Source organism: Lepidochelys kempii, chromosome 4 (genome assembly GCF_965140285.1).
Source record: "Lepidochelys kempii isolate rLepKem1 chromosome 4, rLepKem1.hap1, whole genome shotgun sequence".
NCBI classification, from domain to species: Eukaryota; Metazoa; Chordata; order Testudines; family Cheloniidae; genus Lepidochelys; species Lepidochelys kempii.
In genome coordinates, this window is record NC_136383.1 from 18,198,007 (window position 1) to 18,212,815 (window position 14,809).

The 14,809-nt window shown below is 40.3% G+C and overlaps 1 protein-coding gene across 7 annotated transcripts in view; it reads left to right on the forward strand.

Annotated features, from left to right (window-relative positions):
- ARHGAP24 (Rho GTPase activating protein 24) overlaps positions 1-14,809 on the forward strand; it is a 336,201-nt gene that overhangs the window by 210,665 nt on the left and 110,727 nt on the right. The window contains exon 1 of one of the 7 annotated variants that reach the window (XM_073340575.2): positions 146-217. The exons of 5 other annotated variants lie outside the window; for them this stretch is intronic. The gene's annotated coding sequence lies outside the window, so the exon portion shown is untranslated. Of the gene's footprint in view, positions 1-145; positions 218-5,800; positions 5,896-14,809 lie in introns of those variants that run through there. One more of the 7 variants, XM_073340574.2, reaches the window with a different exon arrangement.

Below are 14,809 nucleotides of genomic sequence, written 5' to 3' on the forward strand. Positions count from 1 at the left end.
GATCCACAAGCCTGACTGACAGCAAAATTTGCAGCACATACTCTCCCTGTTACCTCCTTCCCCTTTTCCTTGTCCTCTCACACAGCTGTTCCCTTCTGAAGCAGCCATGGTTATGATGTACAGCCAAGGACTTCAGGAATGTACCAACAGTATTTTGGTCAACACTGGGACAGATGAAACAAACACTGTTTCCAGATGATCCCTCTGAATATGGCATGTATGTAAAAATAGCAAATGTATAAGGGAGAATGGAAGAGCTATAAAACGATAAACTTAAAAAAAAGGAGGTATTTTTACTGAACAGCAGTAATCATGAGGTCTGATTCTTCAATACGTTGCACCTTGTATAGCTATGTGTGTATTTTGATAAAACATAACCAAAGCTGATCTGTCCACTCATACATACTGATGAGATCATTATTATTATTAACTTGTATGGTGGTAGCAGTGAGAAGCCCTAATCCTGGACCGGAACTTCATTGCACAAAGAGCTGTGCAAACATAACAAAAAACAGCCCTTGTCCCAAAGAGCTGATGTGAGCATATTACACTTCACACAGGATATGAGCCAGTGCAGAATCAAGCTCATGATGTCTAAATAGATGTTGAATAGTTTACAGGTGCTGGTGCCACTCATTGGTTTCTTTAGGGTCATCTGACTCAGCATTCAGAGTATAGATTTTTTTTTACATCATTTTTTGTACTTCAGTACAGTGGGATTACTCAAGTTTTTGCCAGTTTTGACTCATAAATCAGTCTACTTCAGTATTTGCAATATCCCCTTCATTTCCTTATTCTTCCAGGAGAAAATACTCAAGAAACATAGGAAATACTAAGGTACCTATGTCATTCATCATCATCATGTTCCTATTACGCCTCTGGCCTTTAGGGTAGTGATGAAGCTCCTCCACTCTTATCTTTCTGGCAAGTCTTTCAACAGTTCCCCAGCTGTGCCCCAGGTTTTTCAGCTCGGCTTCCACAGCTTTTTGCCATGTTCTTTTTCGGGCAGCCTCATTTTCGCTTGCTTTCAGGTGTCCATCTTATTGTTACTCTGGTGATGCAATCAGGTTCCATCCGAAGCACATGACCAGTCCATCTCCAACGCCACTCAGCAGGAGGGCTTTTCTCTCCTTACTCATTTAGTTTTCCCCAGCACTGAGGTGTCTTACTTAGGCTGTGCACTACCCTACCAGTGACTTCTAATGATGAATCCTACACCAGAGCACACAGCACCCAGAGGCCAAGTTTCAAACAGCCACAACCTACCCTTACATATTTTGGATATAAACACACTATCCATTTATAAAAGAGGAAGTAAAGGAGAAGTTCATAGGATCTGTCTTGCTTTGTATTGAGTTCACATGATATAAAACAGTGTCAGATTGGTAGCTCCAACATGCCTATGGAACTTGGCAGCCTGTGGAACTTCGAGCAAGTGCATTCACTTCCCCCACATCCACCCCAATTGGCATCACTGATAGGAAGAAATTAAGCTGTAATCTCTGGATGAGACTTTGCATTGCTGCGGTTAGTCGCAAAACTGCCATTTGCTTCAGTGGGAACAAGATTGGGTCCAGGGACTGGGTGTTTGACTTGACCATGTGCTACTTACTTCAATATTGGCAGCTGAGCAGATAACTATATACTCCTCCTTGATTAAATGTGATGATAATATTCTGAGAGGTTCAGATAGAGCTTCAGAACAGATTTTCTTAGAGGGGGAGAGAAATAGGTTGAGCATCGCTGTTTTCACTGAAGGTTCCCTAATTCTGTTTTAATGCTGTTCAACTGTCTGCAGGCAGCCACAATATTGTTATGATTTCAATGTGATTTTTTAACAATCTTGGCCAACGTTGTGTTGCATTTCCACTCTTTTACCATGAAGCTCGATCCATCATCTGACTCCTCAGGCAGTGGCTGTCTGCTGAATATTCATCGTGCTACTTATATTACTTATTCTTGTAGAGGCAGCTGCAAGGAGCTGGCTCATCTGATGCCGAGGGCTTGTAGCTTTCTTATTACTTCTCTGGCAGGGTAGTGGAAGATGGGAGTCTTCTAAAATAAAAAACCTGGAATATTCACTCAATCTATATTTAAAAGGGTGTGACTTAGGGCCAGATTCAGCTCCTATAGAAATTAATGGCAAAATTCCTGTTGAGTTCAATAAAGCAGGATTGGGCCCATAGAATAGAGGCAGCAGGTGAGGGAAGGGGAAAATTCATGTTTGTTTTTCTGGGTGCAGGTGGCTCTGGAATTGTCTTTTAAAGTACTTCCTTATTATCATCAACTAGCGGTTTTCTCCCATAAGACAGCAGTAACAGATGGCTGCGTGCTGCTGAGTGTAGGCTCAACCGCTCCCCTAATAAACTGGGGGAAAGAACTTGGCATTCTCTTAGTGCATTCTTCCACTAAATAATAGCAAGAGAGATGAATAGCAAACGAGAAGACTATCTTCTAGACACATCCTTGGATGTAGATTGGGAGGCACTGCTTTTCAGTGTGTTTTTGTGAGTAGTGGGAAGGAGTAGGAGAGGTTTGTAGGGTTCATTGCCAAGGAGGAAGATGATGAAATATTACTTTTGCAAAACAAATACATACAACTGAAAATAGACTGGACAAAGAACACATTAGATAGTAAATTGAAGGGAACTACCTTCCATTAGCAGCAGAATGGATTACATTATTTCCTAGGTCTTTTCCATTACTAAACTGCTGTGATCGTGTGAAAATAAACAAAGCAAGGTAGTGATTTAAAAACTCTTTCCATTCTCTTCCTAGATTCCCGGCACTACCTTAGCTTATCAGTCTCTTCCTCAGTCTTAACCTTTTTAAAACAAAATGTTTCATCTCACTTAATTCTTTAAACTGCAGATCTGTCAGGATCCTGATGAGGGCAGTTGGGACTAAGAGTCAGAGTAGGATCAAACCTGAGGCTCAGAGTAGCAGAAGACTTTGTAGTCAAGTTCCAGGCTGGGGTTGGTACCCAAGTCTGGGCCAGGAGGCCAGGTCAGAATCAAGCCAAGGTTAAAGCCAGGAGTTCAAGACCAGGAGGCAGGAATGGTCATGGAAACTACAGGAGATTCCTACTGTTGCCTGGATACTTCTGGAACCTTGGTGGACAGAATGCAGGGAGCCAGTCAGGATCCATGAGGCTGCTACCTGTTAGACCCCTTGAGGTAGAACTTCCCATAGGTCATGGGAAGTGGAGTGCAAGCTGGTGACACCTGCCACTGGGAGGCAGCATGAAGGTTTCTGCTGGCTGACAGCTATGCAGGCCTGTTTTCAAGACCTGATGGACCCTCACAGGATCTAGTCTGAAAAGTGACCTTCTGAAAATGGCATCAAAGGGTTCCACATTTGTTTTGTCTCAAGAACTCCAAATCATGTTTGCTCAATTTAAGTGAAGAGATGCTTTCCCTAACCAATGCTGCAAATCCGCCCCGCAATGACATGTGTTCCAGATTCAAAGGTGTGTCTAAGTGAGTGTAAAGGCAGCCTAATTTGGAGTAATGTAAATGACCGTCTTCCTCTTCCTTCCAATGAATGTTATAACAACTTGGACTCATTGATACATATTTTTATAAACTCACATCCACTTACCAATGACTAGCCTTCTACTTTTCAGTTTGGCTCACTGAGCTTAGCTAACTTTTAGACAAGCTAAGTTGGTGTAGCTTTCTCAGTGTTGCAAAAAAGCATCTAGAAGAAGGATATAAGAAGATAATAAATTTTAAAAATACCCTCAAACCACTTCCCACATTAACTTACATCTTCCCACTCCTGGACTTGTATGTTACACCAAATTAAGTCCAGGGGAATCTAGTGAGAATGTGTGAAGAAATCTAATATATGGTAACTTAAACATCATCTCTAAATTTACTCTTGAGAGTCGAGCTGGATTTTTTTCTGGCTTGTACACCCCCACAAATATTAAATAGTCTGCTGGAAAAATTAAGCTCAGAATTCTCCCTGTGCAAACCCATTGTCTTCAGAGGTTCTTTCCAAGATACAATGATCACTGTTCGTGTTGGGCTCCTGTGGCCTACAGTGCCTGCTCCCTTCACCTGCAGCAGTTCGCTTTACTGATTCACAAGTTACAAAGTACTCAAGCTAGTACTTTCAAAATTATGAGGAAAATTTTTTAATTTCGGTATTTTCATTGACATTTTTCCTGTTTTTCAGCCAGTTTATAGAGGTCAAAAATTCTCAAAGAAAATCAATTTCAATGAAACATCTTGGGCAAAAAAATTCCTGCCGACATTTTTCTGCACTTACCATTCAGCTCTACAAACTACCATGCTGAGCAGTTGTACAGGTGGCTTTAGTGCTTCTCTTTCACAACTCTTGTGCCTGGCTCTGCAGGTTTGAACCAGCAATTAACAAACCTGTTGATACATTAGCAGAACAGAATCCAGCTCACACTCCCATAGAAGTGTGGCCTCTACAGGGGAAACAGGTGTTCAGACTAATATAAAAAAATCTTTGTGACTCTGTTCTGAATACACACAGAGGGAAAAGATCGATTGAGTGCTACAGCACAATTTTTTTATTGAGTGCTTTACCTGATTATAACAGTTTAAGCAACTTTTTCCCAGGGCAAATTCTCAAAATTCACCTTGTCCTTTTTAGTTTTCAAGATCAGGATTTACTCACTGGTCTCTCTTTCAAAACTTTTATGAGCTTGTTAAAGCATTATTTTTCTCCATGATGGTCTGAACTACATTTAATATTAGTCTATGTTGCTTACTGACAATGAACTCCGAGAATCCCTGGACACATGGTAACTGGCATTAGGGTCACTAAGGCAAGTGCTTCACTAAACATTCATCACTATTTTTAGTTCCCTTACACCAAACTACTTGTTGTGAAGCCCAGGGAGCTGCTATGTTGTGATTAAAAGGGGTCACCAACAAAGGCAAGAAGACCAGAGAAAACAGCTTTAAGTAATACTAAAGATTTCCAGTTTGGGAAGGAGAGCTAACCAAGATCAGGTATTTTAATAAAAATTATCTTGCTATAATCCACAGTTAGCACAAGAAATTAGTCAGTTTGAGACAGAGCATGAAAATTTTAGCACGTTCTGTACTATCTGATCAAGTCCTTAGAGATGTCATTCCATAAATTCCTGCTCTGACCATCAGCTATTAAATCATTTAATCTCTACTTGGTATCCTTCTGTGGGATCCTCACAGAAACTGAGGCAAAATACCAAAGGGCAGTAGTGTGGGAGAGGGAAGGGGGGAAATAGTAGTAGAGAAATCTTGTTAAAGTTAGTGTAATATATTTATTTGGGGAATTTTTTGCTGTCTGTAAGCCATGCTGTGATCTATTCCTTTTCTGCTAATAATATTAACTTGTGAAAGAAAATAACCCCCCTTTGACCTACAGTCAGCCTGAGGAGGATATTATAAGAACAGAGTGTTTGGGGCGTTGGTACTGGCAAACACCAGGATGGTTCTTTTTGTGTGTTTGTTTATTGCCTAAAAAAGGGTTCTTGGGTAAGCTGATTGGCTCTGTTCCATGTTGTGATTCTCATATTCACTGCTCTTCTGACCTCCCATTGTCTCAGCTGTGATTTACACAGCTCAGTAACCCTTGTTTAGGGTCTCTTTGTCTCCCGTACTTTGTCTCAGCTCACATTGCGTTGACCTTGTTTGACTCTCATTTTGTTACCTGAGTTCAATAGCAGCCAGTGCACCACCAATGCTAAGGAGAGAGGTAGTTGCCATTCCTGGGTGATGGAGTCATGGGAGAAACTGCAGAGAACAAACAGTGTGAAAAGCGACAGGGCTGGCTGTGCTGTAAGCAGTTCACAACAGCAGCAGCTGCTCTGGCTAGCACACTGGAAGTGCCTACATTGTTACTGACTCTTCAGGAAGTGTGTGTTTGTGCAAGGTGAGAGCTCAAAGCTTTAGATTTATTTGATATTTGCTTAACAAGCACATTTCCAGCTGTTGCGGTGGTCATTATTCCATTTAATATCTGGTTCTGTCACTATCTATTTATTAGCTTGTCTCTGTGATAGTCAATATATGTAGATTTTTTAAAAATTGTTTTTGCATTCTTGTCCAGAGGCAAGACTTGATGTTGTATTCAGTTGCGACAGTTTTTAAAGTAGCGTCTTTAAGATGAAATAAGATAATTAACAACCTAGGCTCTGCAATAAGTCACTGTTCTCTTGAACAGTGACAGGTTTTAGGTGACATAACTTTTACAGGTTGGTAGCCTAAAAAGGGCTTTAGAGTTCTACACTTAGCAGTTTTTCTTAGTATTGTGTAATGTATTGTGAATTCCTTGCGGAGGGGAGAGAGAGCTTGCAGGATTGCATCTGCTTTACTGTATATAAAATAACTTTTCAGCACATTTCCCCCCCATATTTTAAAAATATAAAAATGCCACTTTGTTACTCTGTAGAAAACAGAAATGGAGAAGAAAAAATTGTGAACTTCAATTATATGCAGTAATGTAAGATGTTATCTATCAAGCAGGACATAAAAATTACTGCTGTAATGTAGAGAAACTACATAGGTATGTAATTATATTCTCCTCAATCTATTCTCTTGTGTGTAGGTTCTTACACTATATTCATCATTGTAATATCTGAGCTCCTGAGGTCAGGTTTTTCAAATCTAGTTGACTATGCTTTATTTGATGGTCATGAAGAGAAGTGATAGTTTTAATAATCAATTTCTCACCTCATTCCTAGTAAGTGTATATATTCTGATGCTTATTTATAGTGTAGGTAACATGTCTTTGGCAAGGTTCACTGGAGAGTAGCAAAGATGACAGGAATAGGGGTTATAGGTTGGACATTTGACTGGTCATATATGCTTGATTTTTGAATGGCTATTCTGTGACTGGTTTAAAAACTGGGCAGATACTAAAATTAACAGGAATATCTCATTCACAGATGATTTATGTCCACAGACAGCTCCTGCAGAATGTAAAATTGCTTAACATTCTGATTGGTGAACTTTCATCCCAATGACTGAATGTCTTTATTTTAACAATATAAATTATAAATAAATTATTATATGACCTGAACTGACTAACCTGCTACCCCATAGGCTAGAGGTATGATGGAATTTACATATGTTGAATAATTTAAAAAAATAGTGATTTCTCCTGAAAAGACGAGGAAAATAGTAGAAGAGTTTAAAACTCTTAAATTATTAAAGGTATATTGAAAATTGATGAGCCTCTTTCTGTCACTTAATGTCATCCCAGAGTGCTAGGACTAAGGAGTTGCTTAGTCAAACTAACGTTGAATAAATATAGAACAAATAAAAGGATATGCTGCTCCATGCAGCATGAAATCAACCTGTAGAATTAAACACTGCAGGATAATGAGTCAAGCACTGTGTCTGGATTGTTAACAGGTTTGGCTAATTTTATTACCTTTATGTAGAGTAGGTTGCGTGAACTCCAATCTCATGCATCAGGCTGCAAGTTGATGACTGACCGGGTCAGAAAGGAATTTTACCTTCAGTCTGATGTTTAGTATTGCACAGCTGATTACTGTAGTAAGTTTAATATTTGGGTGGCTAAAGTTAAGCACATAAATTCATATTCATGCACCAGACCAAAACAAGAAGAAGTAAGAAAGAAAGAAAGCAGTGTGATTTTTCAGAGACGCTGAGCACCTGCAGCTCCCTTATAGCAATCAATTTATTTCGTGCTCGATAGAGTCATTTGTATTCACTCAATGGGACTGCTCACAGAGCAGCATGCAATGACTTAACAAGGTGTGAAACCTTATGGGTGTCACAATCTGGCCTTTTGATGCTTCATGTGATGCTTCACCCAAACTTGAAAATGTTGGTCTAGAGGCATTAATGGAGGGTTTTTCACTTTCTTTGAACCATAAGGTATAGATCACTGCCAGAGACCGAGTACAGGACTTACTGGTAGAAAGATCTTGTCTGCTATGGTAAACTGTGTGTGTGTAAAGAGAATTATATGCACACAGAATACTCAAGACACTGCTGAAGAGTAGCAAGGCAATGTAAAGGTTAATTAGAAATGCCACGATCAAATGATTCATCCACCTGTTACCTTGAATGTCTTGTGTTCTTAGTGATAATCCATGTGTAAAAGGAGCAAGGTATATTAACTTCCAAGAACACACTTGTTCATTCCTAATGAAGCTATTTATGTCTCTGCTATTGTCTCTGATCAGAAAGTAGAGGGACTACTGTTTTGCAATGACAGGTTATTTTGGAGAGAAGAGCAAGGCATTCTGTTATTTTTTTAATTTGGAGATGCTGCAGCATGACCATCGCGGCCTCCTTCTTTCCCCTCTTCCACTTCTCTTTTCTCTGATTGGGAATTTGGCTCATCTTTATATTCTAAAAATTCTAGCATATTGTGATATCACTGTGCCAAGGACTCTCTGCTGTCCTTTTCACTTGGTGATCACTGGTTGATTCCATGGTTATGTATGCCCTGAAGAGAAAAATAGCTCCTCGGTACAGGAAAATATTAAGGCTGAATTAAAATGTACAAGCTTTTTGCGGCAGGAACCATGTCCTCCTATGTCTTTGAATGGCATGCTACACAATGGGGACCAAATCTTGTTTAGATCCTCTGGGTACTGTTGCAATCCAAATAATCATAAACATAGCCCTAAGCCACTTTGCGGGCAAAGAAAGAGGAGGAGGGAACTGGGGGAAAAAACCTTCTACTAGGGTGTGAAGGAGCAATAAAAAATTGAAGCAGAGAATGTTTTCTGGCCCCTTCTGAGCCTGGGGCCTGGTTGGCCTGTCTTTTGTTTGAATGTGAGGTGGACATGGATTTACCAGTCCAAAATCCTCCAAATGCAAGGCTATTTATGTTCCTAAGATACTTGTATAGCTCTCGTTACCGAAATATCTGAGATTCTTAGTATCTGGAATGGATTTAACCTTACAGTACCTCTGTGAGGTAGGGCAGTGCCACCATGATCTCCACAGAGAATAAGTGACTTGCCCAATATTACTCACAGGCCTTTAGGGTACTAGCCTAGGAATTTAACCTGAGTTCAGGGCTAGTACCCTAACCACTGGACTCCTCCCTGTAGTATGTTTCTAGTTATTCATCCTTCCTAATTTAAAAGTCCCAAACAATGGGGCTTCCTCATCTTTCTTTGGGTGACTGTTCCACATCCTAATATGTCTTGCTGTCAACTCAGACTAAGTTTCCCTTTCCTTACACATCCCAATAAGTGACCAGATTTTCAGCTCCTGTTTACTCATCCCAATAAGTGACCAGTGCATTGGAGTGCTGAGCTCTTCTGGAAATCTGGCCATGAGGCTCACAATGGCAGTTCCTGTGTCTTGAGCACTTTTGAAAACCTGAGCATTATTTAGGCGCCTTAACTGTCATTTGAAAACTTGCCCCCCAATTTCAGAGCTGAGTACTTTTGAAAATATAAAGTTAATTTTAAGTCTCCCAAGAACTCCTGTATGTGCTGGTTTAGGTGGGGGTTAAAGTAGGTGACTAGGGCTTTACTTTCAAGTTCCTGGAACATGAAGCATGATAAGATTCTACACAGGGGTATTTTTTTATTGTCAAAGGCACCAAACCAAAGTATGGTACAATGACATTATCTTCATATAGCCAATTTCATGGGGTTTCTTTTTAGAATATATCACTTTTCAAGGTGTACGTTACTTAATTCTCTTTGTTTGTATCACTGAGCTTTTGTTCTAATATGGCTATGCAGTCTGAACAGCAGTTAACTTTTTGGATGCTTCTCCAAACTCTCTTCGAGACACTTAGGTGTTCAGAATCAGGTTGGAAGCCTCAATAGAATAGGCTTTCTCTTAAGATATCCAATACAATGCTTCAAGCAAGTGTCCAGATTTGTGAAATTCAGAGGGAGAACACTTAATTTTCTCAATATTTGCTCATCTGCAAAAGAGCTGTATTTTTGTTTGGCTTGAGTTTTTGGTGAAGGTCAGGATGGGGGGTGATTTTTTCTTTGCCCAAATGGGTTTATATGGGTCTAGGGATCAGTCCAAGTAGTCTCAGCTTCATGAGTTATCTTCCAGTACACATACACACTCACACTTGCTAGCTCATCTAGAAACAGGGTAAAAGTTGATCCCAGCTGGAAGCAAAATTGGAAAAGCCTAGTTTTGTGGACAGGAAAGATGTATGTCAGTGTGACACAGTTAACACTTCACACAGATCAGTCAGGAAAGCCGAGGCAGCCATGAATGACAAATAAGATTCATTAAAACAAAAACCTTGTGTTTTAGACATAATACCTGTAATGCTCATTTATCTTTACTGTTTACTATCGCATCCAGAAACGGAAAATGAAAGAAGCTAACAACATCTGACAGTACTTCCAGCTTCCCTATTTACATTCTGCTCTAACTTCTAAAGTGTTCATTTTGTCCCCTATGGAATATTGCATTGCTAGCAAGCTGGAACTTTAATCAGAAAATCTTAACTTTCCAGTAGCAGATGGATTGTAAACAAAAATGTTCTCTCTAAAAGTGCAAAACATACTGAGTAGTGGATTTTGAATGTTGATACTTCTTTAGGGCAGTTGCTGATGCTATCGTGTTAGTGATGGAAAGATACAGTTCACTTTTGCTTTCATTTATTCTACTTCCTACATCCCTTGCCACTGTGCGTTCTGCTCTTGTGTAAATGTCAGAATGGTTGCTTGGTGGATGCAGAACACTTCAGTCTTCAGAGGTGAAAACTAATGCTGTATACAGTGGGGAGAGCCTGGAAATGTTGGACGAAAAGGACTAAAATAATTGAGGAGCCTCAGGGTCAAAAGCTGAAACCGACATTTAAAGGTCTACGCCCGGGAGTGTGTCATTAATAGGAGTGACTTTTCTAATGCAATATATATTTTATTTAGCCTTTCAGAAGCAGAAGAGCTGTGATGTATTGAGTGTGAACCGAATCACCAAAAGAACATTTTAAAAAAAAAACATTCAAGGAGAGTTAAGAGTGAAATCCACTGTCCTGAAATTGGGTCACAGATTGATTTTTCTCTCCCTCCTCCCCCTCTCTTCCTCCTCCTTCAGGTTTATGACATATTACAGCTCGCTGGACTTGGACAGTTCAGAGTTCTGTAACAAAACACATTCCACTCTTGGCTGTTACTGACACTGATTCTGTGCTGTTCAGATCATGGTACTGGAATTTTTAGGGAAACAAATAAACCCAGTGCTGTATATTTGCACATTTTTCAACTCAGAAAGTTGTGGTAGATGATTGGAATATCACACTAATGGTCCAGTCATCATGTATAGCACAAAGAAGCACCCAGGGGCTCAATGTTCCCTGCCCCCCAAATTACGCTGAAACAGGGGTATGCTGTGTGTAGTGTTAGAATGCAGGAGGCCATTGGTGTGAGCAGGATAGGAACAGACACAATATAAGAACATGCAGAGGGGTAGTGTAAGTGAGATGCTGTGGGATTCTCCTTGGAAAACTCTAGCTTAAGCAGTCAATGCAATCTTTGGAGTACAGTTCAACTGTTCAGCTCCTCAGTGCAATTAAAGTTTAGGCAGCACTGATCTCCTGTATATCATCTTAGTCACCAGGTAAGGTAGAAGAGACAGCAGTGAAGAGTTTCATTTCCATATCCCCTTTGCCATCCACTCCATCACAGTCAGAGGAGCCCCACCATGTAAGTACCAGAGTCAATATTCCATGATACTGGTGCACACCATTCTATAGTCATAATTCAGATTTAGTAACAGTAATTAGTAAGGTTTCAGAGTAACAGCCGTGTTAGTCTGTATTCGCAAAAAGAAAAGGAGTACTTGTGGCACCTTACAGACTAACCAATTTATTTGAGCATGAGCTTTCGTGAGCTTAGTGAGCTGTAGCTTAGTGAGCTGTAGCTCACGAAAGCTCATGCTCAAATAAATTGGTTAGTCTCTAAGGTGCCACAAGTACTCCTTTTCTTTTTAGTAATTAGTAAATTACTAATGTTAATGGACTATGGAATACATGAGTAACCAAGGACTGTGAGGGACATGGCAATGTTTTCTGTCAAACCACAATAAGATAAGCAGGTAAGTCCTCCATCATGTATCTCTCAGGTTTTCCAGTGTGCAATTGCCCCAAGGAAAGATGTGATGTCCAAGCCATTAATGGTTACCTAGCTATGCTACTGCTTTGGTGGCTTTTGAAGAGCAGCATGGGGTGAACTGACTGTGGTATATATGACAATATCCTGGACAAACCTTATTGAATTAAGTATTTTAGGAGTTCATTGTATTAAAAACACAATGTTCATGTACTGTTGAGGAGACCACAGCCTTTCAGGAACCAAGAACAGTGGGTGGAGGAGGAGGGTGGTTGTAACCCCTCCAGGAGAGAGGCTAACAGATCCTGGTTCAAGCTGGATTCTCCAGGGACCAAGAGACAAAGAGGATTTTTTTTATATAGCCTGAGTTATACCTAACTTATGGCCTTCTTTCTGATATAGCAAATGGACAGGGCCTCTGATCCAAGTGGACCCCAGTTCTTAGGGAAGGAGTTGGAAGATTTGTGGCCCACTGAGGCCCTTTAAGGATGGGTGTTGGTTCTGAGATGAGGGTTTGATGAACTTGTGACCACAAGAAAAACCCATATGTGGGGTTTGAAGAACTACTCACCAACCAGAGTGCTTGTTGGAGTGAGGGGGTGATCTCTGGTAAACTTATGAGCATGCATATAGATTCTGTTACAGTTTTTAAGATGTTTTCTCTGTAATGCTTTTAACTTTATAAGCAATCACATTTATTCTTAAGACCTGTGCGGTAACTTATAACTGTGGCAGTTACACTGTGTACTGTCTCCGAAGAGAAGGCAAAACAGGCCTGCTTAAGAAGTCTGTCTTTTGCTGGGGATATGACAGCATAGCCATGGAAATGTGCAACCTGGAAATACGTCACTCAGGAGGGAGAGAGACGAACATCTCAGCCCCAGAGGTGAAGGGTGAGGAGCCTGGAGCCGCGAGTGGGTGCCCTTACTGGACCATAGAGGGGGGATACAGGTGCATTTGCCCTGAACTGTGACTCTAACATCTGTGGCAAGGTCACTGTGCATGTGCCAAAGGGTTGCTGCGGAAAGGATGGAAACTTGCACGTGCTTCTAGAAGGCTTATGCAGCATCCAGCTAATGTGCCTGCAGCTCTCCATGGGCCTTCCTCCTCAGAGCAATATTTACACAAGCCCTACCCATTGCTCACTAACTCCAGAGCACAGCTGTAGCACGGTGCACCAGTGCCTTCTCAGGGGCTTCATTTGTAGGGATCGACTTTGCTTAGGCAGCCACATTGTAGTTCTGACTTCACTTGTTTTAATACTTCTGCCTAACTGCACAGCTGAAAGAGATGATCAAACCTCAGGTATAAATGAAACTGAATAAATGGGGAGTTAAATTTTGGTCACATTTATAGTTAACGATTCCCTGGCTAGCGCTAAGAATCATTTGACCTAAACTATGACTTGAATCTTGCTGCTAGCCAGGCAGTTTGCTTATATAGAAAACTGGAAAGTAATTAAGCCACAAGATTAATGGATTCCAAGGCTGGAAGAGACCTTTGTGGTCATCTAGCATAACACAGGCCATAAAACTGCCCCAAAATAATTCCTAGAGAGGATCTTTTACAAAAAAACATTCAATCTTGATTTAAAAATGGTCACAGATGGAGAATCCACCACAACCCTTGGTAAATTGTTCCAATGGTTAATTACTCTCACTGTCAAAAATGTACACCTATTTTCAGTCTGAATTTGTTTAGCTTCAGCTTCCAGCCATTGGATCACATTATACCTTTCTCTGATAAACTGATGAGCACACTGTTAAATATTTGTTCCCCATGTAGATACTTAGACTATAATCAAGTCACCCCTTAACCTGATTTTTGGTAAGCCAAATAGATTGAGCTCCTTGAGTCTATCACTATAAGACAGGTTGTCTAATCCTTTAATCATTCTTGTGGCTCTTCTTTGAACCCTCTCCAATTTATTAACATCCTTTTTTAATTGTTGGCACCAGAACTGGACACAACATTCCAGCAGCGGTTGCACCGGTGCCAAATATAAAGATAAAATAACCTCTGTACGGCTACCTGAGATTCTCCTGTTTATGCATCCCAGGATAGCATTTTCTGTTTTCGCCACAGCATCACATTGGGAGCTCATGTTCAGGTGATCGTCCACCAGGACCCCCAAGTCTTTTTCAGAGTCACTGCTTCCCAGGATAGAGTTCTCCATCCTATAAATATGGTGTACATTCTTTGTTCTGAGATATAAAAATTTACATTTAGCCATATTAAAATGCATATTGTTTGCTTGCACCCAGATTAACAAGAGATCCAGATCACTCTGAATCAGTGACCTCCCCTCTTCATTATTTACCATTCCCGCAATTATCGTGTCAGCTGCCAACTTAATCGGTGATTATTTTGTTTTCTTCCAGATCATTGAAAAAAAATATTAAATAGCATGGGGTCAAGTACCGACCCCTGAGCGATCCCATTGAAAATTTACCCACCTGATGACTATTCCCCATTTACAATTACATTTTGAGACCTATCAGTTAGCCAGTGTATAATCCATTGAATGTGCGCCAAGTTAATTCTGCATCATTCTAGTTTATTTTAATCAGAATGTCATGAGGTACCAAGTCAACGCCTTACAGATGGGTAGGTATATAGGTCAACACTTTCACCTTTATCAACCAGACTTGTAATTTCATAAAAAAAAATTGTCAGTTTGATGGGATCTATTTTCCATGTTGATTTGTGATAATTGCATTGCCCTCCTTTAATTGTTTATTAATCGAGTCTCGAATCAGTTGTTCC